This window comes from Meriones unguiculatus, chromosome 6, assembly GCF_030254825.1.
Source record: "Meriones unguiculatus strain TT.TT164.6M chromosome 6, Bangor_MerUng_6.1, whole genome shotgun sequence".
Taxonomy (NCBI): domain Eukaryota; kingdom Metazoa; phylum Chordata; class Mammalia; order Rodentia; family Muridae; genus Meriones; species Meriones unguiculatus.
This window is the reverse complement of record NC_083354.1, coordinates 99,390,935-99,416,288: the sequence shown is the minus strand read 5'-3', so window position 1 is coordinate 99,416,288 and position 25,354 is coordinate 99,390,935. Positions and strand designations below refer to the sequence as shown.

The following is a 25,354-nucleotide window of genomic DNA, read 5'->3' as shown; positions in this document are numbered from 1 at the left end:
AATCCCACCCTCCCTCCTCCCTCTGCATGCATGCCACTCCCAAAGTCCACTGATAGGGGAGGTTCTCCTCTCCTTTCTGATCTTAGTCTATCAGTTCACATCAAAAGTGGCTGCATTGTCCTCCACTATGGCCTGGTAAGGCTGCTCCCCCCCAGGGGGAGGTGATCAAAGAGCAGGCCAATCAGATTATGTCAGAGGCAGTCCCTCTTCACATTACTATGTAAACCAATTGGACTCTGAACTGCCCCTACATCTGTGCAGGGGTTCTGGGTTATCTCTATGAATAGTCCTTGGTTGGAGTATGAGTCTCTGGGAAGTTCCCTGTGTTCAAATTTCCTTGTTCTGTTGCTCTCCTTGTGGAGACCCTGTCCTCTCCAGCTCTTACTATTTCCCAGTTCTTACATAAAATTCCCTTCACTCTGCCCAACAGTTGCCCATCAGGCTCAGCATCTACATTGATAGTCTGTAGGGCAGAGGCTTTCAGAGGCCCTCTGTGGTAGGTTCCTAGGTTGTTTCCTGTTTTCTTCTTCTTCTGATGTCCATCCTCTTTGCCTCCGGATGGGGATTGGTCATTTTAGTTAGGGTCCTCTCTCTTGCTTAGTTTCTTTAGATGAACAGGTTTTAGTGGGTTTGTCCTATGTTGTATGTCTATATGAGTGAGTATATACCATGTGTGTCTTTTTGCTTCTGGGACAACTCACTCAGGATGATCCTTTCCAGATCCCACCATTTACCTGCAAATTTCATGATTTCCTTATTTTTCATTGTGAAGTAATGTTCCATTGTGTAGATGTACCACAATTTCTGCATCCATACTTCAGTTAAGGAACATCTGGCTTGTTTCCAGCTTCTGGCTATTACAAATAAAGCTGCTACAAACATGGTCGAGCAAATGTCCTTTTTGTGTACTTGAGCCTCTTTTGGATATATGCCTAGGAGTGGTATGGCTGGATCTTGAGGAAGCGCTATTCCTAGTTGTCTGAGAAAGTGCCAGATTGATTTCCAGAGTGGTTGTACAAGTTTACATTCCCACCAGTAGTGGAGAAGTGTTCCCCTTTCTCCACAACCTCTCCAGCATGTGTTGTCACTTGAGTTTTTGATCTTGGCCATTCTCATGGGTGTAAGGTGAAACCTCAGGGTTGTTTTGATTTGCATTTCCCTAATGGCTAGTGAGGTTGAGCATTTCTTTAAGTGCTTCTCTGCCATTCGATATTCCTCTACTGAGAATTCTCTGTTTAGCTCTGTTCCCCATTTTTTAAGTGGATTACTTGGTTTGCTGCTTTTCAGCTTCTTTAGTTCTTTATATATACTGGATATGAGTCCTCTGTCAGATAAAGGGTTGGTGAAGATTCTTTCCCAAAATGGTCGCTTTGTTTTGATGACGGTGTCCTTTGCTTTGCAGAAGCTCTTCAGTTTCACGAGGTCCCATTTATTGATTGTTGCTCTTAGAGCCTGTGCTGTTGGTGTTTTATTCAGGAAGTTTTCTCCTGTACCAATGAGTTCTAGGGTATTTCCCACTTTTTTTTCAAGCCGATTTAATGTGTCTGGTTTTAAGTTGAGGTCTTTGATCCACTTGGACTTCGGTTTTGTGCAGGGTGATAAGTATGGATCTATTTTCATTTTTCTACATGTAGACATCCAGTTGGACGAGCACCATTTGTTGAAGATGCTATCTTTTTTCCATTGAATGGTTTTGGCGTCTTTGTCAAAGATCAGGTGTCTGTAAGTGTGTGGGTTTATTTCTGGGTCCTCTGTTCCGTTCCATTGATCCACCATTCTGTTTCTATGCCAGTACCATGCAGTTTTTAAAACTGTTGCTCTATAGTACAGCTTAAGATCAGGGATGGAGATACCTCCAGAAGATCTTTTATTGTAGAGGATTGTTTTAGCAATTCTGGGTTTCTTGTTATTCCATATGAAGTTGAGAATTTTTCTTTCCAGGTCTGTAAAGAATTGTGTTGGTAGTTTGATGGGCATTGCATTGGTAAGATTGCTTTTGGTAAGATGGCCATTTTTACTATGTTAATCTTGCCAAGCCATGAGCATGGGAGATCTTTCCATCTTATCATATCTTCTTCTAATTCTTTCTTCAGAGATTTGAAATTTTTTTAATACAAGTCTTTGACTTCCTTGGTTAGGGTTCCTCCGAGGTACCTTATGTCATTTGTGGCTATTGTGAAGGGTGTTGTTTCCCTAATTTCTTTCTCAGCCCTTTTGTCTTTTGTATACAGGAGGGCTACTGATTTTTTTGAGTTAATTTTGTATCCTGCCACGTTGCTGAAGGTGTTTATCAGCTAGAGGAGTTCCCTGGTAGAGTTTTTGGGGTCACTCACGTATACTATCATATCATCTGCAAATAGTGATAATTTGACTTCTTCCTTTCCAATTTGTATCCCCTTGATCTCTTTCAACTGTCTTATTGCTCTAGCAAGGACTTCCAGCACTATGTTGAAGAGATATGGAGAGAGTGGGCAGCCTTGTCTTGTCCCTGATTTTATTGGGATTGCTTTAAGTTTCTCTCGGTTCAGTTTGATGTTGGCTATAGGCTTGCTGTATATCACCTTTACTATGTTTAGATATGTGCCTTGTATCCCTGATCTCTCCAATACTTTAAACATGAATGGATGTTGGATTTTGTCAAATGCTTTTTCAGCATCTAGGGAGATTATCATGTGGTTTTTTTTTTCTTTCAGTTTGTTAATATGGTGGATCACATTGATGGATTTCCGTATATTGAACCACCCCTGCATACCTGGGATGAAGCCTACTTGATCATACTGGATAATATCTTTGATGTGTTCTTGGATTCGGTTTGCAAGTATTTTATTAAGTACTTTTGCATCAATGTTCATAAGCGAGATTGGCCTGAAATTCTCTTTCTTTGTTGAGTCTTTGTGAGGTTTAGGTACCAAGGTGACTGTTGCTTCATAGAATGAGTTTGGTAATGTTCCTTCTGTTTCTATTTTGTGGAATAGTTTGAAGAGAATTGGTGTTAGCTCTTCTTTGAAGGTCTGGTAGAATTCTGCATTGAAGCCATCTGGTCCTGGGCTTTTTTTGGATGGGAGACTTTTGATGACCACTTCTATTTCTTTGGGGGATATAGGTCTATTTAGTTGATTTACCTGGTCCTGATTCAGCTTTGGTAAGTCAAATCTATCAAGAAAATTGTCTGTTTCATTTAGATTGTCAAATTTTGTGGCATATAGACTTTTGAAGTAAGTCCTAATGATTGTTTGGATTTCCTCAGTGTCTGTAGTTATATCCCCCTTTTCATTTCTGATTTTGTTGATTTGGGTGGTGTCTCTCTGCCTTTTAGTTAGCCTGGCTAAGGGTTTGTCGATCTTGTTGATTTTCTCAAAGAACCAGCTCTTGGTTTCATTGATTCTTTGAATTGTTTTATTTGTTTCCAATTGATTGATTTCAGCCCTGAGTTTGATTATTTCCAGCCATCTACTCCTTCTTGGTGTGTCTGCTTCTTGTTTTTCTAGGGTTTTTAAGTGAGCCATTAAGGTGCTTAAATGAGCTGTCTCGAATTTCTTCTTGAAGGCACTTAGTGCTATGAAATTTCCTCTTAGCACTGCTTTCATTGTGTCCCACAAGTTTGGGTATGTTGTGTCTTCATTTTCATTGATTTCTAGAAAGACTTTAATTTCTTTCTTTATTTCTTCCCTGACCCAGCTCTCATTTAGTAACAAGTTGTTCAGTTTACGTGTGTGTGTAGGCTTTTTGCTATTTCTGTTATTGTTGAGGTCCAGCTTTATTCCATGGTGATCAGACAAGATACAAAGTATTATTTCAATCTTCTTGTATCTGTTGAGGCTTGCTTTGTGACCCACTATATGGTCTATTTTGGAGAAGGTTCCATGAGGTGCTGAGAAGAAGGTAAATTCTTTTGTGTTTGGGTGTAAAGTTCTGTAAATGTCTGTTAGGTCCATTTGATTCATGACCTCTGTCAGAGACAATGTTTCTTTGTTTAATTTCTGTTTTGTTGACCTGTCCTTTGTTGAGAGTGGGGTGTTGAAGTCTCCCACTATTAATGTGTGGGGATCTATATGTGCTTTAAATTTTATCAATGTTTCTTTCACAAATGTGGGTGCCCTTGTATTTGGGGCATAGATGTTCAGGATTGTGATGTCTTCCTGGTGGAATTTTCCCTTGATGAGTATGAAGTGTCCTTCCCCATCTCTTTTGATTAATTTTGGTTGAAAGTCTATTTTATCAGATATTAGAATGGCTACTCCTGCTTGCTTCTTGGGTCCGTTTGCTTGGAAAGTCGTCTTCCAACCCTTTACCCTCAGGTAATGTCTATCTTTGTGTCTTAGGTGTGTTTCTTGTATGCAACATATTGCTGGGTTTTGTTTACGTATCCATTCTGTTAATCTGTGTCTTTTTATTGGAGAGTTGAGTCCATTGATGTTGAGAGAGATTAATGACCAGTGGCTGTTAGATCCCTTGATTTTCATATTGGCTGTGGTCATCAGGTTGTGTGCTTGGTTGCTTTTTGTTTTACTGAAGTGAGGTTATTTATTTCCTGTGTTTTCTTGAATGTAGCTAGTTTTCCTGGGTTGTATTTTCCCTTCTAGTGTCTTCTGTAATGCTGGATTTGTTTGTAGGTATTGTTGAAATTTGTTTTTGTCATTAAATATCTTGTTTTCTCCATCTATGAGGACTGAGAGTTTTGCGTGGTATAGTAGCCTGGGCTGACATCTGTGTTCTCTTAGGGTCTGCATGATATCCGTCCAGGCCCTTCTGGCTTTCATAGTCTCTATTGAAAAGTCAGGTGTAATTCTAATGGGTTTGCCATTATATGTTACTTGGCCTTTTTCCCTTGCAGCTTTTAGTATTTTTTCTTTGTTCTGTATACTTACAGTTTTGATTATTATGTGGCGGGAGGATTTTCTTTTCTGGTCAAATTTGTTGGGTGTTCTGTAGGCCTCATGTATTCTAATTGGCCTCTCCTTTAGCTTGGGGAAATTTTTTTCAATGATTTTGTTGAAAATATTTTCTGGGCCTTGGAGAAGGGAGTCTTCTTTTTCCTCTATACCTATTATTCTTAGGTTTTGTCTTTTCATATTGTCTTGCATTTCTTGGACGGTCTGTGTCAGGAATTTTTCGGATTTAACATTTTCTTTGACAGATACATCGATTTCTTCCATTGTATCTTCTACACCTGAGATTCTTTCTTCCATCTCTTGTAGTCTGTTGGTTATGCTTACCTCTGTAGTTCCTGTTTTCTTCCCTAGATTCTTCTTTTCTATTATTTCCTCCATTTGTGTTTTCTTTAATTTTTCCAATTCTATCTTCAGGTCTTGAGTTGTTTTGTTTACTTCCTTCACCTGTCTGATTGTACTTTCCTGTTTTTCTTTTAGTTCCTTCAACTCTGTTTCTTTCATTTCATTCAGTGCTTTAAGCATTTCCTTTCTAAAGGCCATAAACTGTTTGGCTACAGCTTCCTCTATTTCTTTACAGATGGCAATATTATGTTTGAGTTTATCTTCTTCTATGTCTTTACGTATCTTATTTGTTTCCTCTGTTATCATCTTCATGAGCATAGTTGTTAGGTCATCTTCTTGGATTTCAATTATGCTGGAGTGTCCAGGGCTACTTGCCCTTGGGTAACTGGGTTCTGGAGATGCCATATTGCTCTGTTTTTTGTTGCTTGAGCTTTTACGCTGGCCTCTACCCATTTTGCTATCTTAGGTGTTTGGGGTTATTTTCTGGTGGTTCCTGGGAATCCTTTGGTGGAGAGAGTCCCCTTTGCAGAAAGCTGGTTTTTCCTGAAGGATGTCTTCTCAGCTTTTTGGGTATAGTCCCTGGATGGCTGGTGTTTTTTCAGGAGTAGCTCACTTCAGAGATATAGACCTGAGTGGTAACTGTGGTCTTTGTTAGTCGAGAGGGTTCTCCTCTCACCCAGGGAAGTCCTGAGGGCAGCTGCCCTGTTTCTGGGTTTCTTGTTGTAAATTTAATGATCAGCTGCTGTGACCCAGTTGGACATCAGGTGTGCAGCAACTGTTTGTGCCTGTGTCTGGAGCACAGCTGAGTGATCGCGGCTTGGCCCCACTGGTCTGCTAGACTTTTTCTAGGGAAGGATTGGGTGATTTAAGTCAGTACAGTTTCCTTCCTTTCCTGTGGATTCTCTGGAGACACGGACTCCCAGTGTCTTTTTTTTGCCCTGGTGCACACTGCTCAGTGTCTGCCAGCTGGCTGGCCACAGAAACTGCCTGTGCCTGGAGCACAGCTGATTGATGGCAGCTCAGTCTCTGCCAGCTGTCTGGTGCGCAGAAACTGCCTGTGTCTGCCTTTGCGGCCTTTGGGAGCCTGGGTGCCTCCCTAAGCTGTGTAATTTTCCGGGGACCTTTTCAGGCTGGGGGTGTCGGGTGAGTGCTCTGAGATCAGACCAGCCGTTTCCCTCCCTGTGTGTTTGCACCAGACAGTGAAACTCATTCGCTGGTGCCCTGGTGCCCACAGTTCTATCTCAGGTGGCGAATCAGGAGCACAGGCAGGCAGAGCTCTGTGGTGCCGGAGCCTGGGTCTCGGGCTCTGGCTCCGGGCTGGCTCCTGGGGTGCCCGTGGAACCCAAGTATTTTTCAGGGGATGTCTGGGTGACCTAAGGCCGGTCCCAATCATTTCCTGTACCCTGGGGTTATCTCTCAACTGAAAATTCCAGTCTCTGATAGTGTGGTGCGCACGGTTCAGTCTGGGACAGTAACCAGAGACACTGGCTTGTGGCTCTGGGCTGGGCCTGGGGCTGGCGGCCGGCAGCCAAGTGTCTGGCAGAACCGGGATCTCTTCCGAGTTTAACCAGGTGAGTTAAAAGCTGATTGAATCCCCCACCGTGGGGTATCCTCTCACCTGGGAAACACAATGACTGTGTTTTATGGCCGCGAGTTCTGATTACTGGTCACTGTGCTGATCCTGCTGCTGCTGCTCAGAATGAGAGTCCTCCTGTCGCCGCCATCTTGCCCCAAACTCCCCCAGATTTCTTATCACTAAGGACTTTATCATCCACTCAAAAAGTATGCTAATGAAATAATGATAATTTACCAGTAACAGCGCCTTTCTAAAAGATCTACCAGGCTAAGCTAAAAGATTCTTCAAGGAGGCAAAACCGTAATGGATTAACTCTATGTTCTCTGTTATGAATAGGATTCCAAAGTCTCAGTGTGTGTGTACACATATACCTATACAATCACAATTAGTGTAAGAAGAGGCCACAGTTTGAAAGAATGCAAGTAGGCATATATGGTAGAGTTTTAAGAGAGGAAAAGGAAAGGGGAAATGTTGTAATTATATTATAATCTAAAATTTTAAGAAAAAATTAAAAATATAAAATGAACAGATAAGAACAGAATGAACGAAACAAAGAGATTTGACAGCTGCTCTTTACAAATACCTTTTGAAGTTGGTCAAACCTGGCGTTCATACCAGAGGCTTCAATGGGTTAATGTTTCTTTTAACTTCTCTCTAGCTCAGTAGGTGGATGCTTGTGAGTTTTTCTCCCTAAGCCTTTGAAACTGCCAAGCTATTCACTTTCTTTTAAGAACTTCACAAAATTTAATGCCACCCATTTGGAATTTATTCTTTCACATGCTTAGCTTTACCAAAAATTTTTCTGGATGGCCCCATTTCCCCAACTTATGAACAGCTTCATGAGAATAAGCCATGAATGGCTGTTGATCCAGAGGAATAGAGCAACTGGACAGTACTATTTATAGACTTAGTTTTTCAGTATTTGTTAGATGTATAGATACACTGAAAATCACTGCCTGGAAATAATTGTCAAATGGGGAATTTAGAGAAGTTGTGTGACTTGATACAATTTACAAGTAAGTTCCCTTAATTAAAAAAAAAAATGAGCTTACAAGACTCCCTATACTTTGCCCACTGTTTGTAGGGAGTCTTGTGGAAAAGCAGGGGCCAGGATAGAAGGACCTGGAGGTAAAAGGATCTCCACAAGAAGACAAACAAAGTCAACTAACCACAACCCAGAGGGTCTTGTGGAGACTGAAGCATCATCCAAGAACCATGCACGGAATGGACCTAAGCCCACTACACAGATGTAGCCAATGGGCAAGTTGGGGATTGGGGTTCCCCAGTAAGGGAAGCAGTGAATATTTCTGACATGGACTCTGATGCCTGCTTCTCGATCACTTCCCAGGGGGAAAGGATGTGCTCAATCCTGACGAAACTTGATGAGCTGTGGTGGGTTGAGGGTGGGAGGGGTGATGTCTCTGACATGAACTCAGTGGCTGGATCTTTGAATACCACCCTTCTGTGGGATGAGCAGCCTTGCCAGGCCACAGAGGAGGACATTGCAGCCAGTCCTGATGAGACCTGATAAGCTAGGGTCAGATGGAAGGGGAGGTAGACCTCCCCTATCAGTGGACTTGGACAGGGGCATGGGAGGAGATGAGGGAGGGAAGGTGGGATTGGGAGAGAATGAGGAAGGGGGCTAAAGCTGGGATACAAAGCTAATAAAATGTAATTACTGTAAAAAATAAAAAATTAACTAAAAAAATAGATCCTGTAGACCCAAAAAGGTACATATGATATATAACTACTGTACCTAAGACTCAGAGAACATTGAGGAAAAAGAAGGAAAAAGTTTGTAAGACCCAGAGAATCAGGAAGTCTGCTGTGAAATTTTTATCTACGAGAAAAGACAGGGAAGCCACACCCATGATACCCCAAGACATGGCTGCCTAAACAAGAACTGAACAATGACAATATCAATGGACATTTCAATTGGGAAGAGGGGACTCCACCTGGGGTCCACTCCTAGACAAGGTATTACAGATGGATAATGACTGCAGAGGGAGGGATAATTAGCCTCTTGCAAGGATTAGCCCTTAATTGGTTATCCAGTACAAAGTGGTCAGCTTTGAGATTTAAATGTATATATATATATATATATATATTCACACACACATATATATAAACACATAAACACACACACAAACAAACACATATATGAGGCCATACTTTGAGAGGCAGTGGGAATTGCATAGAAGAGGTTTTTTGGAGAGGACATGGAAGGGCTTGGAGGTAGGACAGGGGAGAGTGGAACACTAATTGTATTCTAATTTTAAAAATTAATAAAAAGAAAATAAGCAAATGCAATGATCACCAACAAATAAAAAAAAGAAAATATTAGGGAGGAAGAAAAACAAACTTTATGCCCTGTGGTTGGGAATATGAATAGACCAGCCACTAGAGAAATCTACAGAAAGGTTAAAAAAAAAAAGCCTAAAATCACACCTACCACATAGCTCTAGGATTGTTTGTTTTATACCCCAACACTGTAAGTAAGCATTTCACAGGGATGTTTGTGTGTCATTTTTAGTAAATCAGTACACACTGCAGCCTAGTAATCATATCACCTAGGTGCCCATCTATAAACACATGGAGAAAGAAAAAGTACCAAGAATATACACTGGAATATTATTAAGCTATTAAGAAGAGTAAAGGTATGTCATTTGTGGTGGGATGGAATAAATCAGAGTACATCTTGTTAAGCAGTTTTAAATGGATTCAGAAAGAGAAGTTCTGCATTTTTCTCTAATATGTGAATCTAAAAAATGAATGGGAAATGAAAATGAGGACAATTCTGAAATAGGAAGATTCTAGTAGAAGTAATAGGTATAATGGGGAAGAAAGAAGACCAAATAAGTTATTTACAACTATGAAAATATGACAATGAAGTCTACTGTTCTATACAATCATGTACATTTAAAGAAAAAGCAAATGTGAAAAAGAACAGATGACTGAAGCCTTTAGTAATAAATTAACCTCCTGTCCCTGAATATAAGAATCATAAAACTTTATGGTTAAGTAATTTATTGGGATTGTCACTTAGTGCTCAAAGTTATAAAATACAAAATTACCCTAAGCACATTTTTGTAACATAAAAATGATTTATAGGAAATATAGTTTGTGCATAGATGGTAAAGATCAAATGAACCACATATAAATATAAAATGAAAATCATAGAATGTCTTTTTTGACCATAAGTTAAAAGAAAAGAAAAAGTTGATATGATTTTACTTCCCCCAGTGCTCTTTTGCTCTTTTTTTAAAATTATCTTTGTTCCTTACATATCTGTAGAAGATATTATTAGTTTCTTGTCATTAAGGGTTTCTTATAATGAGAATAATGACATAGAGACTTATATTTACTTATAATAGCTTTAGGCATTAGCTTATTGTTGTGCCCAACCAGCTCTTATAACCTATGTTTGATCCATTTTCTGCCACATGGTTCTTTAAAACTCCTCAGTTTTATAGTTCTGACTTTCTTTGTGCCTTGTAGGTAAATCATTTTGTGTCTCTTTCTTTCCCAGAGTTCCTATCTCCCCAGAAATCCTGCCTATTCTCGCCTGTCTTTGATACAGGTTTTTCAGCTCTTTATTTGACCAATCAGAAGGTGATGGAAAACAACATTTTAAAAACATTGAGACAAGTGATCCTTGACAGCACTAAAGTCTGGTTCCTGCATAGCTTTCTGCTGGTATGGAAATCAGCATCTGAATATACAAGGACAATTTTCACAGTGCACAGACACATTACTCCAACAGTTAATGCTTTTTATTTGGAGGCTATGTGTCACTTCCTAACAGTACACCAAGTCATTGTATACATATGCAAAGAGTATAAAGTCAGAGTGAGAATCATGACACTTATTTAAAAACATGCTAATGTGCTGAAGAGATGGCTCAGAGGTTAAGAGCATTGGCTGATGTTCCTAAAGGTTCTGAGTTCAATTCCCAGCAACCCCATGGTGGCTCATAACCATCTATAACGATACCTGGTGACTTTTTTTGGCGTGCAGGTGTATATACAGAGAGAACACTGTATACATAATAAATAAATCTTTTTAAAAAAACATGTGATGCAGTAATCGTGAAATTTTGGGTCACTTTGTGAAGTCCTAACAGTGTGGAGTCTCTAATGATGTCCTTGACTTCTGCATGGACAAACTAAGTGATTGGAGACTTGCATTTCTATGATTTGGCATTAGTGTACAATGGGCATACAATTCATAATTCTTCAATAAATATAGCTGAGGCTTGGTTTATTAAGATGGTAAATATAAAAACTAAAGTTAGAAGGTGATAAGAAGTGTATGTGACAAAAAGTTCATATAGACAATTCAATCCTATCAAACAGAAGGCATTCAGCTGCTCGCTGCAGCTCCAACATTTAATTAAATACAGTTGTCTCATACTCAAGGGCAGAGCTTCCTCACAGCTGAACTAAAATTGTTTAAATAAAATGAGTCTCATTAACTTTTCTAATTGTTGTTTCTGGGAAGGCTTGAACTTTGCCTTTAAAAAGAAACTGCTCCATCTGCAGCTAGTATAAAGTATCAGCTGGCAATGGTTAACCCTCATGAATCATCCATTTACTTTTTCCTCCCAAGCCAGCCAGCCTTACAGAGAAGCAGGGCTGGAAAAAATATTCAGAGAATGTCTCAGGAACTTTATTGTGCGTCTGTCTCCTGAGCTTTATGCATGCTAAAAGGAACCTTTGCTGGGTTTCTATAAAGGTAAAAGTACATGCATCATGGGAATGGCACAGCTGCACAACTTTAGCCTTTTTTTGGTTGTCAATAGAGAGGAAACAGATCATCAGAACGTGAATGCCTCGTTTTATAAAGAGCTGCATACAGTACAGCTCTAACAGGCAAGTGTGTCTCTACAAAGAAAAAATGCCATTGCTGTGCGCTGATAAAAACTTACTTGCAAGAAATGAAATAAGTGAAGCTTCAACTTTATTTTTTAGTATTTAAGACTAAAATCGAGCCAAAAGAGAGGAATGCTTGGTATTTGTTAAAGTTCTACAGAAAATTTAATATGCCCAGATGATTTTTGCAGATAGTCATATTTTTTATGAATGAGGACAATTCTGAAAATAAATATTTTAGAAAACAATTGTCTTGAATGAAATGTGGTTCCTTCATCAGTAATACAAACACTCAGGAAGTTAGAGCTGTGAGTTACGGTTTGCTAGAATATACAGTGAGACCCTGTCTCAAATACATCAAAAACATACAAAACAAAATTACAAAAAAGAGTTTTATCAATTTTTATTAGTAATAATGACATTTTGTTTTCAATTTTGCACAACATTATTCCCCCTCCCCCCCCCCCGCTTAGGCACACTTCCCCTAAGAAGTTCAAATACGACTTAAAAATCAAAGACATTAATAAAGAAAACAGGTCTGCAAAATTCACACAGCCCTGGCCCATATGAGTTGTGGACCAATCACTATAAATCAATGGATTAGGAAGCCCTGTTTCTGCTCAGTTTGATCTTCAATCTCTTTGTTCTTTATGAATGAACTGATGTAACAAAAATGTAACATAATTTGGAAAAAGACTTGATAGTTCCTACAAATCAGAATTATTTTCTGCATGTGTAACCTAGTGAGTACAGACAAATCAGTTTCTTTGTTGAATGATGCGACTGTAACAAATGGTTTGTTGTACCATTTTTGCTTGTTGTTGTAGTTTTGCATCCATAAAACCCAATCTCTTGGACATCATTTTGCGACACTTAATCTGGGCACCTAAAATTCTCATTGCTTCCTTGGGTAGCCATTAATCTTGATTCAAATAAGTTCTTTGTTCTTAAACTTGGGGTTTTGATTTACCCTTTACCTTGCCACAGTGAAGAACTTTGTGTAGAGTAGAAAAGAACAAACATTTGAATGGTGTCCCCCCACATGTAAAAGAAGGCTCGAGGTAGAAGGGCTAGGCAGCCATGGAACCTACAGCACATCAGATCCGTAATCTATGGACATTCAGCGACTAGTTCAATCAGAATGGTACTTCATGGTTTAAAGCTTGCCAAAGTTTCATCCATCAAGTCCAAGTCTCAGCTATCAAGCAAAAGTTTGGGGAAAGGAAAAATGAGAAAATAACAGGGAACAACTCCTGGACATGCCTAAGCTGCATTGCAACTGTGGAGAGCTATGGCACAGTATCTGTGACAACATTCAGAGAAAACTTGCATGCATATTTCAATATATATTATATATTTGTTCTTATTAATTTTAAGTTAGTGTACAGACCAATTGATATCACTGTGACATATAATACATATATGTCATTATATTTGGTTCTTATTTGTCTTAATCCCATACTCTCCTCTCCTCCCTCATCTGCCCCCAACACTTTTGCACATTCCCCAGATAGTCTGCCATTCTGTTTTATCATCATGCTTATTCTGTTTCCCTCTTTACTCACCTTCTGTAAAAAATTATGAAACTTATAAACAGGGGGGAAAGCCCTAATACTGCATGGAATTACCTATGCACATATATGCTTAAAACACAAAGAAGAAAAATCAACAAATAGTCCCCCAAAATGCAAGACATCATTTATTTTTTAATGTTTATTAGAGACCTTGATTAGATATATCAGAGTTCCTTCAAATATTGATAAATTTAACTATTTTTTGAGATTTAGAATATAATTGTAGGTATTTGTTATATTTTGAAATAATATACATACATTACTATGTCATCAGGCAATACCAAAATTTTATTTTATTAATCATATATGGCAGATTTAGAATAGTAAGATAGATAGATAGATAGATAGATAGATGAATAGATAGATAGATATGTACATACGAATATAAAATATTTTTCAATTTATTTCCATTGAGACAGAAATATCTCAATGGCGGTAGAAGAAATTATGACATATTCTCTACAGTAGTGACTAAAAAAATAACAAAAAATTTAAGTGATCACGTTTGTTCAGGGAAATATGCCTATTTTATGTAAAATTTATTCACACCAAGAAGACGCCTTTACCGGAGACATTATGTATTGGTCAGAAGTTTCAATACGGATACTATAAACCCAGGTAAAGTTATCTGCAAAAGAAAATGTATGACCTAACATAATTTTGCAAAGGATTAATAAGAGGAAAACCATGTCAGGCCTGACATTTGCATGCTTCATATTTCCACATCTCCGTGTCCTTCCTGCAAACGGCCTTTTGAAATTCTCAAGGTGGGCAGTTATTGATGACAGCTTGAGGCTAACGTTACCCTAGCTCAGCCACGTAATTGCACACTGAACTGGCATTTTTAATAGATATAAATAATGTATGTATTTCAGGTGTCTGTTCTGCAACCCGTTTAGCATATCCGTTGTTTAATTCCTTTACAGAACAATGTGTTGTGAATACCAAACTTGTGAGACATTTGGCACACAGACATGAACTTATTTTCGAAAATTTAACAATATGAAGAAACAAACAAATGAAAAGAACATCAGTAGCTATAAAACTGTGGGAAACCTTTTATGAAAGCAGCCTAATGTTTTGTAGAGCTGAAGGTTATTGATTTTAGAGAAAATAATAACGTTCAACTCAGAGCAGGATCAAGCTTTGCAGAGTTAAACTTGAATATGTGGAAAGTAAAATAATGTTTCCTCCACTTGGACATACCAACTACACATTTTGTATTACAAAATAGAAATCTTCTCAAATCAAAGAAAAAATGAAAAACCATAACTAATGCTGTGGATAGAAGTTGGATGTCTTTACACCAAGCAGGTGAGGACAAGTGACTCATGAGAGACAAAAGGTGGTAGATATTCAGTTTGCTTTTCCATATAATATATTCAACTAAAACAGTCTTACTAAATATTTGATTTGTCTTTTAGTTAACTGAAAAAGGACCATGCCTGGAAATAACCTAGAACCCCTGCACAGATGTAGCTTAGTAGCCAAGTGGGCTCCCTAGTAACGGGAACAGGGACTGTCTCTGACATGGACTCAGTCACTTCTCCCTGAGGGGGCATCAACCTTGCAAGGCCACAAAGGAAGGCAATGCAGTCCTGATGAGACCTGTTAGGCTAGGGTCAGATGGAAGGGGAGGAGGACCTCCCCTATCAGTGGATTTGGGGAGGGTTATTGGAGGAGATAAGGGAGTGAGAGTAGGATTGGGAGGGAATGAGAGAGGGGGGTTACAGCTAGGATACAAAGTGAATAAACTGTAATTAATATAAAAAATTAAAATTAAAAAATAGTTTATAACTTTATTGTGTTGCATATTTCTAAGAAAGAACGAGAGAGAGAATGGAAGACGTAGAACTATAGCACATCCCTGTTATTCTGCTCCTGGGCTTATATTCAGAAAATTCTACCATAGAGATATTTTCACCCCTCAGCTTATTGTTGTTTTAATCACTATGAAAAAAAAACCAAAAAACAATTGGAATCAGAGTCAGTCTCATTGTCCATCAACTGATGTATGAATAATGAAAAAAATTGTACATGCATAAAATGGAATACTACTCACATCTAAAGACGAAGCTTTTTTAATCAAAGAAATATTTTACTTATATAAACTCACTTAATATAAACTGTATATAAAGTAATATTACATAGCCCAAAAAATGAACTACATGTTCTCTTGTACATATAGAATCTATCCAATAATATATGTATATATGTAGGCAGTTGTAGATATGACTATAGTATAACATGAAAATACAGTAAGGAAAGTTAAATACAAGGAATGAGAAAGGCATGAATGTAGGTAATAGACAGGAATTATGTAAAATAATGTAAAGATCAGTATTTTTCTGGTTCCAATTCGGTAATAATTTTTGTTTGTTTGGTGATGGAAGAGTGTCCAAAATATATTTAAGACTGAAAGTATAAATTTTCATGTAAAACTCCATAGCTTTCATTTCAAATGCCAGTTTTTATTGCTTATAAACACATTGTGGTTTTTTTTAATGTTTTTTAAAATTACATCTTATACTCATCACACTGATGGTTTATTTTTTATTTTTTAATTTATTTTTATTTTATTTTATTTTTTTATTATTAGTTACATTTTATTAACTCTGTATCTCAGCTGTTTCCTCCCTGCCCCTTTCCAAGACAGTTTTAATTAATACCCTAACTTTAGTTCAATGCTTCCTGTTTTATAGTTTAAGTTAAGAAAATATTATTTCTAGCATCCCAGTAACAACTGCTGTGAAACCATCTTCTTCACATGTGTCTAAAGATACTAAAACTCACTTCTTGGCTGAAGAGGTTTCTCAGTGGTTAAGCCCATGTTCTGCCCTGAAAGAGAACCCAGGTTAATTCCAGGAACATACATTTGGCCAGCAAAACCACTCCATTTCCAATGTATCCTCCTCAGTGTCTACATTTGTGTGTGCATCCCCATGGAAAAACACATACAATTACATGCATTTTTTAAAAAATAATAAATTATTTAAGAATTGAATGAATTAAATTTAATAACATGGTTTAATGTATTAAATACTGTCTTGGCATCCTACATCCTCTGTCTATTTTTACTTAAATGAGGAAATAATTTTGAGCCTTTCTTTTATGATCTTTTATGTAAAGATAGCTAACATTTATCTTCAGGTGTTTTTCCCTTCAATTTATTTCAACTTTCTATCCTGTATTTCCTTTTTAGTACTCAATCAAAGTTCCAATAATCTTTCTAATCCTTCTCCTTTTCTCCACTCCACACTCTCCACACTCTGCATACCTGTAGGGTGTGTACTTATGACTCTTTATTTCATGTCAAAATGCATGAGTCATGTGTCAGAGAAGTATGTGATTATAAGATTAAATAACCCCTCTCAAATATTGATCAATTATAAGGTCAAAGATTGTTTCTCAAAATGTTCAATATTATGTGGCCTTCCAAAGATCCTGACACTAAGAGGAAATTGACACAGGTATAATATGGTAAAAATACTGTTTAACTGTGAACAATGCACAACATCAATTGAGCCCAGCTTTCAAAATGATTTGATGTGAAAAAGTTCTAGATGTTTGTTCCAATTTGAGAACATCGTTCAGAACAGCTCCTCCGAATAATATTAGGTTTTGTTTCAAGTGCATCATGAGAAAAAGGAACAAAGAGAATGAGGACTTCTTTATCAGAATGAGCTGCTTGGCTAATTTGATTGACCTTTTGTCAGAGATGGGGACCTAATATACCCAATAGATGCGTCATCATACCACAAAGACATTTGCTCCAGTATGTTCATAGCAGCTTTTTTGTAATAGCCAGAAACAGAAAACAACCCAGATGCTCCTCAACTGAAGAATGGATAAAGAATATCATAAAATCTGCAGGCAAATGGATGGAACTAGAAAAGATCATCTTGAGTGAGGTAACCCAGACTCACAAACAATATGCTTTTAAATGCCAGAAAATGCTAATTAGACAGAATACATGAATATGAAGATCAAAAAATACACAAGAAAATACAAAATGAAATGAAATAAATAACTGAGTATTTAAAAGCAGTTTTTTATATAAAAAAAAAACTGATTTTTAAAGGTTAAAAAATGAATCGACAAATCACTTGGCAATTTACAAGAATTTTTTTCTGTCAAAACAGGACCATTCAGAGTGAATAAAATAAACACATATTATATGTCAGTAGATTATTGCTGCTGATAGTCAACACCACAATATATTGAAGAGAAAAAATATGAATTATGTTTCAGATTGTGTTGTAAAAGTTAAGGATAAGCTAGGTGTGCTGACACATTCCTGGAATCTGAGCACTTGGGGAGGCGGCATTCATTTTGATCTCTGTGAGTTCAAGGCTGGCCTGGTCTACAAAGGGAGTCCAGGACTTAAATCAGATATTGATCTGCACACTGATAATAGGAAACTTAAGTAGCCCAATCTCACCAATGAGCATGTCATCCAGACAAAAACTAAACAGAGAAACAATTCTGCTTGATAATAAAAAAAGTCAAGTCAGAAATAAAGGAAGAAATTAAAGAATTTTTATGATTCAAAGAAAATAAGCACACAATATGCCCAAACTTAAGGAACAAAATAAAAGTGCTTCTAAAAAACTAGTTCATAGCAATATGTGCCTACATTGAAAAGAAGAAGAAGAAGAAGAAAAAGAAGAAGAAGAAAAAGAAAGAAAGAAAGAAAGAAAGAAAGAAAGAAAGAAAGAAAGAAAGAAGAAAGAAAGAAAGAAAAGAAAAAGCTAGAAAAGTCTTTTTTGTTATTGTTTTTGTTTTTGGATTCTGTTTTGTTTTTAGCTTTTTGTTGTTGTTGGTTGGTTTTTTCGGACAGGGTTTTTCTATGTATCCTCGGCTGTCCTGTACTCTCTTTTGTAGAACAGACTGACTTCAAACACACACAGATCAGTCTGCCTCTGCCTTCCCAAATGCTTGGGTTACAGAAGAATGCCACTGAGCCTGGTTGAATAAGTCTAACTAGCAGCTTAATAGTATACATGCAAGACTTAAAACAAAAGAAGAGAATACATGGAATAGGAATAGCTGGGGGAAATAAGCAAACTCACCCCTGAAATCAATAAAACAGAAACACAAAGAACAGAAAAAATCAAGGTAACAGGATTGGGTTTTTGAGAAAATCAGTAAAATCAACAAAGCCTTCTCAAAATTAAGTAAAAGATAGAGAAAATATCCAAATTAACAAACTCAGAAATGAAAAAGGAGACATAACAGACACAGAGGAAATCCAGAGAATGTTAATGGCATACAACAAAACCTTTACTACATAAAATTAAAAAGTCTAAAATAAATGACTATTTTTCTCGATAGATCTCTTTTTCCAAAGTCAAATTAAGAACAGATAAGCAATTTAAATCACCTATAACCCCCAGGTAAAACAGAAGCAGTCATTTAAAGTCATTCCAGGGCCAGATGGTTTTAGCAAATAATTCTACCAGACTTTCAAAGAACAATGAATGCCAAAACTCAATTATTTTTTTTTTAAAAAAAGAAAGTAAAGAAACATTGCCCAATTCATTCTACCAGGCCTAATTACCCTGATATCAAAACCACACAAAGACCGAACAAAGAAAATTACAGAGCAATTTCCCTTGTTACATACATGCCAAAATACTCAGTAAAATACTTGCAAACTGAATCCAACACCACATCAAAACATTCATCCACCAAGATGAAGTAGGCTTCATCCCAGAGATGTAGGAATGATTCATTATATGAAACTCAATAAATAAAACCCATCAAACTAAGGGGAAAAACACATGATCATCTCATTAGTTGCAGAAAAGGCCTCTGAGAAAAAGCAAAACCGTTTCATTAAAAAAAAAAATCTCAGAGAGATTAGTGATACAAGGGACATATCTAAACATGGTAAGGCAGTTTATAGCAAGCCTGTAACCACTATTAAATGAGATGCAAATAAATTCAAATCAATTCCACTAAAATCAGAAAAAAAAAAAAAAAAACATGATGTCCACTTATTCCATACCTATTCAATATACTGCTTGAAGTCTTAGCAACAGCGATGACAACGGAAGGAGATCAAGGAATTACAAATTTGAAAGGAAAATGTCAAAGTATTTTATTTAAAGATAGTATGCATAAGTGACCTTGAAAATTCCACTATAAAGCTCTTATAGCTTATTAACACTTTCAGCAAAGGAGCTGAATACAAAATTGGTTCCCAAACATCAGTAGCCCCCTTATAAATACAAATAACAAAGAGACCAAGGGAGAAATCAGAGAAACAGGACCTTTCACAATAGCTTCTAATAAAATAAAATGTCTTAGGGTAACTGTACCCAAACAAGTGAAATACTTGAATGACAAAAACTTGAAGTCTTTGAAAAAAGAAGGTGGAGAAGATATCAGAAGCTGGAACATGCTTGTGGCTCAGTAGGATTAAAATACTAAAAGTGGAGATCCTACCAGACGAATGTACAGATTTAATGCAATAGCCATCAAAAGCATAACATAATTATTTACAAACCTTGAAAACACAATTCTTGACTTCATATGGAAACCGAAAAAACTTGAAACTTGGCCCTAGGGGCATTGCAGGTGTGGCTGCTGTGTCATACATGTGTCAGTAGGTGAAGAGAGGAGAGAGGCTATGTCTACATTCAGTGTTCTAACCTGTGAACACCTGAATAATTGATAGCCTAACATTCCCTGAAAAACATGAGCCTAAGATGCCCACCAATCTGGCTCCCTGCAAGTCTGGACAGTCTCCTAGGCAGGAAGTGAGCCAGAGACTAGAAGAACCCCCTCTAAGACTGTGGGCCCCAGCAGAAGTGAGCCAGAGACAGACAAGCCTCACATGGGGCTACTTGGGTGGGCCTGGGTGAGGAGCAAGCTGAAACAGGCACCAGAGCCGAGCACAGGCCCATACAGGTAGCTAGCCTTAGATAACCGCCAGTCTGGCACCCCGCAGGTCGGTGGAGGCAGACTATGCCAGAGGTGCCGTAATACATGACCAGGGCATAGCACTCCTGGGACCACTCCTGAGATGACGTGGACCCCACGACGACCAGCAAATAAGTGGTGGAGAAATGGAACATAAACAGAAGGATGTAAGCACAATGAAGAGGGGCAGAACTGGAGACATAACGGTAGTGAGAGCAGCCTGATGTGAGTAGCCAGTGATGCCATCTGGGACCAGGGTGGGTCCTGGTCTGTGTTGCCTCCTGGGACCATATCTTGATCTTGGCCCTGAAGATGTTGGGGTCTGTTACCTCCAAAGATCAGGGGGACATTCCTGGATTGGTTTGTTGCCTCGGAACATGTTAATGTCTGAGGGCTGTGCAGAACTAGCTGCCCCCTCTACTCACTGAAGCATCATGGGATATCTGGCCCAGGGTGCATAAGAGCAGGAGAATTGATCCTGCCCCTATCCAGCTGCAGTTCTCTGGAGAGTGGGCCAGCACAGTGCAGGAATTTTGGGTGATCCAGCCGTGAGGATATGAGCAAGGAGAGCATAGCCCCACCATTTGTCTCTCTCATGGTGTGGATTAGGGAAAGATATACACCTCCCCTTGCTTCCTGCCCTTTCTCCTTACCACCTGTGGCGGGTGGGAGACCTGGCTCTGGGGTTGTGGAGCATTAGAAGTGGCCCAGCCCTTCTCAGCTGCAACACTCAGGACAGCAGGCATTATAACTCCTCTGGACCTCACAGTACATCTGGTCCTGAACTTGAGGATTGCAGGTGGGGCAGCCCTGAAGGTGTGAATGCAGGAGACCCAGTCTGGCCTCTTGCCTGCTGTGAGGTGGGTAGGGTGAGGGAGAAGTAACCTCCTCCTTTCCCTCATCCCTCGCCCCCTATTGCAGTCAGAAGAGATGGGAAAATTGGCCATGTTCTTCACCAACTATAGCATTTGAGAGAGTGAGCCCTGCACCTTGCCTGGACAGCAGGGTCTAGCTGGCCCAAGTTTCAGGACTTGTGAGTGAGTCTGCCCAGAGCACATGAGAGTGGGAAAGTCTTTAGGTTGACCAGCTCAGATACCATTCAGGCCCAGATCCAGGGCTTTGAATTGGCCCACCCCAACAGCTACCCCACCTATGAACTTCTGGAGTACATGAAGGGGCTGGTGGTCCTACAGATCCAAAACTGGAAGATCTTTATGACACAGGACAACAACAGGATATGTGAATGAGGTTCCAGTATTGAGAAAGTAGCAGAAGCCAGAGGCTTCATACCAGAACGACTCATTGCAATGAACATTTGCAAGCAAAGAAGTGCAGACAAAGTTGTATACTGTGGTACACACTGTGATACGCTATAGCTTCCACAATTAGATTTTTTTTTCTTTGCAGGGGGAGGGAGTTTCAAGGATGAAAGGCTGGTATAAAGGGAAGAAGAGATGAGTGGGATTTTGGTGCAAAAATACCAATAAAACGGGGGGAAAAAACTTGAGCTAGCTAAAAGAATTCAGGCAAAGACACACTATAAAATCCAACAATTCCTAGAGCATTCTAAGAGGTAATCATGTGCTGTTTGTCACATCTGTTTTTCTGAGTCCAGGAAAATGGATACAGAAAGTCCCCCAACTTCCAAATGCATCACATACTGGAAAAGAAAAGTGAAATCTGGGTACTTGCTGCTTTAGTTCAAATGCTTCAGAGAAAGATGGGAGTGAAGGCTCTGTATATGGCAAATTTTGCAAAGGTTCAAAAAAAAAAAAAAAAAAAAACCCAGATCTTCAACGAAGAATGGAAGAAACTTCATCTCTAGCCTGTTCAGCCAATGAAAACTGTGAGTGGGCACCCTTTTCTGAAAAAATGTACCATAAAGAGTATTTTTGAGGTTTTGCCAACTGGAATATGTTGATGAGGTCTCTGAACACTGTTGCATTGGTTCCCATCATGTATTGCTGGTCCCTCTCCAGCAGAAATTCATGGTGTAAGATTACACCGTTTTGTGCATTATTCCGTACATGGGTGAATAGGTGAAAGAAGATGAAAATTTCCTTAAGGAGCTGATTGATAACTATGAGGGCAAAGTCCATGGCGACAGAGAGATTAACCTTGGGTCTGTGCTGATCAGTGAAGCTGTTTTTCTGGAATTGGTGGATGTCCTCAATCAGTATTCAGATGATAAAGAAGATGGGCACAATGACACCTCTGACAGAAAACAAGATGACAGCAAAGATCTGCCAAAATCAAAAAGTGAAAACACATGCTATTGAAAGCAACAAAAAGAGTTCCAAGAAACTGTTTCTAAATGTCATCTTCAGTGCCATTGCTTCCATGTTCCCTGAGAATGATATCCCAGAGAAATGATAGAGTGATACTGAGAGTTAATGGAGATGTCAGACCCCAATGAACTTCCTTCTCAATGTACACTCAATATTGATGAGTTCAATGCCAAGTCAGTGCAGCAAGAGCAATCATTGCACTCTTTCCACATCCTATTTTTGCTAATGCTGTTTTAAATACATCCTCTTTCTTTGTCCTTCCATGCTATTCCTAATGTATATAAACACAAGAACAAAGAAATCAAGATTGAACCAGAACCACGAGGCACAGACTTCTTCCATTTGTTGGAAGAAGGAAAGGAGTATTCTATGCTCCACAACCCTCCAACTAAGTGCTCAGGACACCAGCAAAGGCACCATGTGGTCAGCGCCTCCTTTTCCAAAATGTCATCCTGTACTATATCTGAGACTAAAGAAGGAGACAGTGACAGGGGCACTGGCAATGACTGAGTCTCCAGCTCTTCAGGGGTTAACTCTCATTGTCAGATCCCCATAAAACAAAGAGCCAGCCCATTCCCACCTTAGCTCTGTGTTGTGGAAGCTCTGTCAGAGCCTGTGGAGTGGAATAGAGTTGAAGAATGTCTTTTCCAAATTTTCCATGGTACCTACTTCAACATCTTCTGCACAATAGCCAGGCTTCTGGGGAAAAAGATATGAAGGTAGGTCTTTCAGTTTGCAGCCAAAGAATCACTTATCCTGTAGCTGCCAACAGATGAGCTCATAAGCTCTTCACAGAAGAAAACCCAGGTTGTGGGCTACACACTGCAGGAAAATTCACCTGAAGAAAGATACCTCTTCTACACACATGTATCACTAGCAAACCCGTGACCAGCCAGATCATCCTTGTGACAGCAACTGCCCCTGCATCATAACCCAGAATTTCTGTGGTAAGTTCTGCCAGTGAAGCTCAGACTGCCTGAATCATTTTTCCTGGTTATCATTGTAAGACTTAGTATAGTACCGTGCAGTGTCCTTGCTGTCCGGCAGTTCTGAAATGTGGTCCTGATTTGTGCCTTACCTGCGGGGTCGCAGAATACTGGGACTACAAGATGGTGTCTTGCAAAAACTGCAACATCCAGCATTGCCTCAAAAATCATCTGTATTTACTTATTTCTGGATATTAGCCATTAAATAAATGATAACCAATCTACACCCTGTTGGCCTAGGGAAGTTAAGTACAGATAAAGGGACTAGGGGAGACAAAAAATATCTCTGGGAGGAGAAATTAAATAAGTTTTATGGTTTGACTTGTGGGAAGATACAGAAATGAGAAAGGGAAGATAGTGCAAACTGGGTTGCATTCAACTGAGCTGTTGTATAGTAGGTTCTGCAGAAATTCCCAAACAGCCTAGGATTTTGCTAGAATGGGTTGTTCTGCATAAACTGACAGCAGAATAACATTCTGAGGACAAAACCCACACAACTAATTGAACAGACGACTTCACTTCTACCTTCTAGTGTCTTTGCTGTGGGAAGGAACTTTGCAGGCTACCAAAAAAGAAACCTAACTCCCCACCCAGCCACAAAACATTCTGTCCTGCCTGAACTGTATGCTAGTGCAATGGCGGCACAGAACTGTGGGAGTAGCCAACCAATGTATGAGTTGACTTAAGCCTAACTCAGCAAAATAAATGAATGAATGTGGAAAGAAAGAAAGAAAGAAAGAAAGAAAGAAAGAAAGAAAGAAAGAAAGAAAGAAAGAAAGAAAGAAATATAGATGCAAAGAACAAAAACAAAACAAAACCTATACCCTACACTGCTTGTGTGACCTAGGACGAGATTCTAGACAGCTGACTTGTGGTAAAAACCAAACACTACAGGTCTAAAGACAAACAAACAAAAATTAGCAATAAAATGATTGCCAATGATATTCTGCTATACTCTATTCAGTCATCAAGAGAGAGGCTTCCTCCTGCAGAAGTTGGGAACAGATGTAGAGACCCACAGGCAGACATGCAGAGAGAGAGAGACCTTGGAACACACAGCTCTAAATGGAATATCTCCACCAAATCCTTCCCTTCATGGCTCTGGAAACCCAGTAGAACAGGAGATAGAAGCAGTGTAAGAGCCAAGGGGATGGAGGACACCAGAAGAACAAGGTTCTCTTTATCAACTGAGTAAGGACCATACGAGCTCAGAGGGACTGAAGCAGCATGCACAGGGCCTACACAGAAGTGTACCTGGTCCTTACTGTATATATTACAGCCTACAGCTTAGTACTTTTGGGGACTCTTGAGTGTGTGAAGGAGTGTATCTGTCATTCTTGAGCCTCTTCTTGGGGTTCTTTTTGTTTTACCTAATTATATTTTATTTTGTCAAATTCGTTACCTCTTAGGAGCCTGTCCTTTTCTAATAAGAGACAGAAAGGAAGTAGATCGAGAGTAGAGGGAGTTAAAAAGGAACTGATCACAATAGGAGTGGGGAAACTGTCATTAGTATATATTGTATGAGAAAAGAATCTACTTTCAATAAAAGAAAAAATAAAAATATGAAGAACAGATATCAAACAAAATTTCATAGCAAACAACATATTAAGTGGTAGAGCTTAGGGCCTTTACCCTAAAACAAAGATATGTGCTTATGAGTCTGTAGCAAATTGTACTTTGATTTTATTCAGGGAAGCTGGGCAAAATAATTAAGAAAAAAAGCTACATTTATTGACAATAAAGAAAACTACTTAGAACTCCATGAGACAAACAACAGAGCCAACTAATTGGGACACAGAGGGGCTTGTGGAGAAAGCACCAACCAAGAACTGTGCAGGGACCTAAACCTCTATACATATGTACCCAATGGGCAACTTGGTCTTCATGTGGGTTCCTTA

General features: G+C 38.8%; 1 non-coding gene and 1 pseudogene across 1 annotated transcript; both read left to right on the top strand.

The window, feature by feature from the left end:
• Window positions 1–23,434, top strand: part of LOC110540406 (histone-lysine N-methyltransferase EZH1-like) — a 35,228-nt pseudogene extending 11,794 nt beyond the window's left edge.
• LOC132654971 (small nucleolar RNA SNORA17) lies at window positions 19,816–19,946 on the top strand. The gene has a single exon (XR_009592571.1). It is a non-coding gene; the product is annotated as a small nucleolar RNA SNORA17 (small nucleolar RNA).
• Window positions 23,435–25,354: the final 1,920 nt, after the last annotated feature.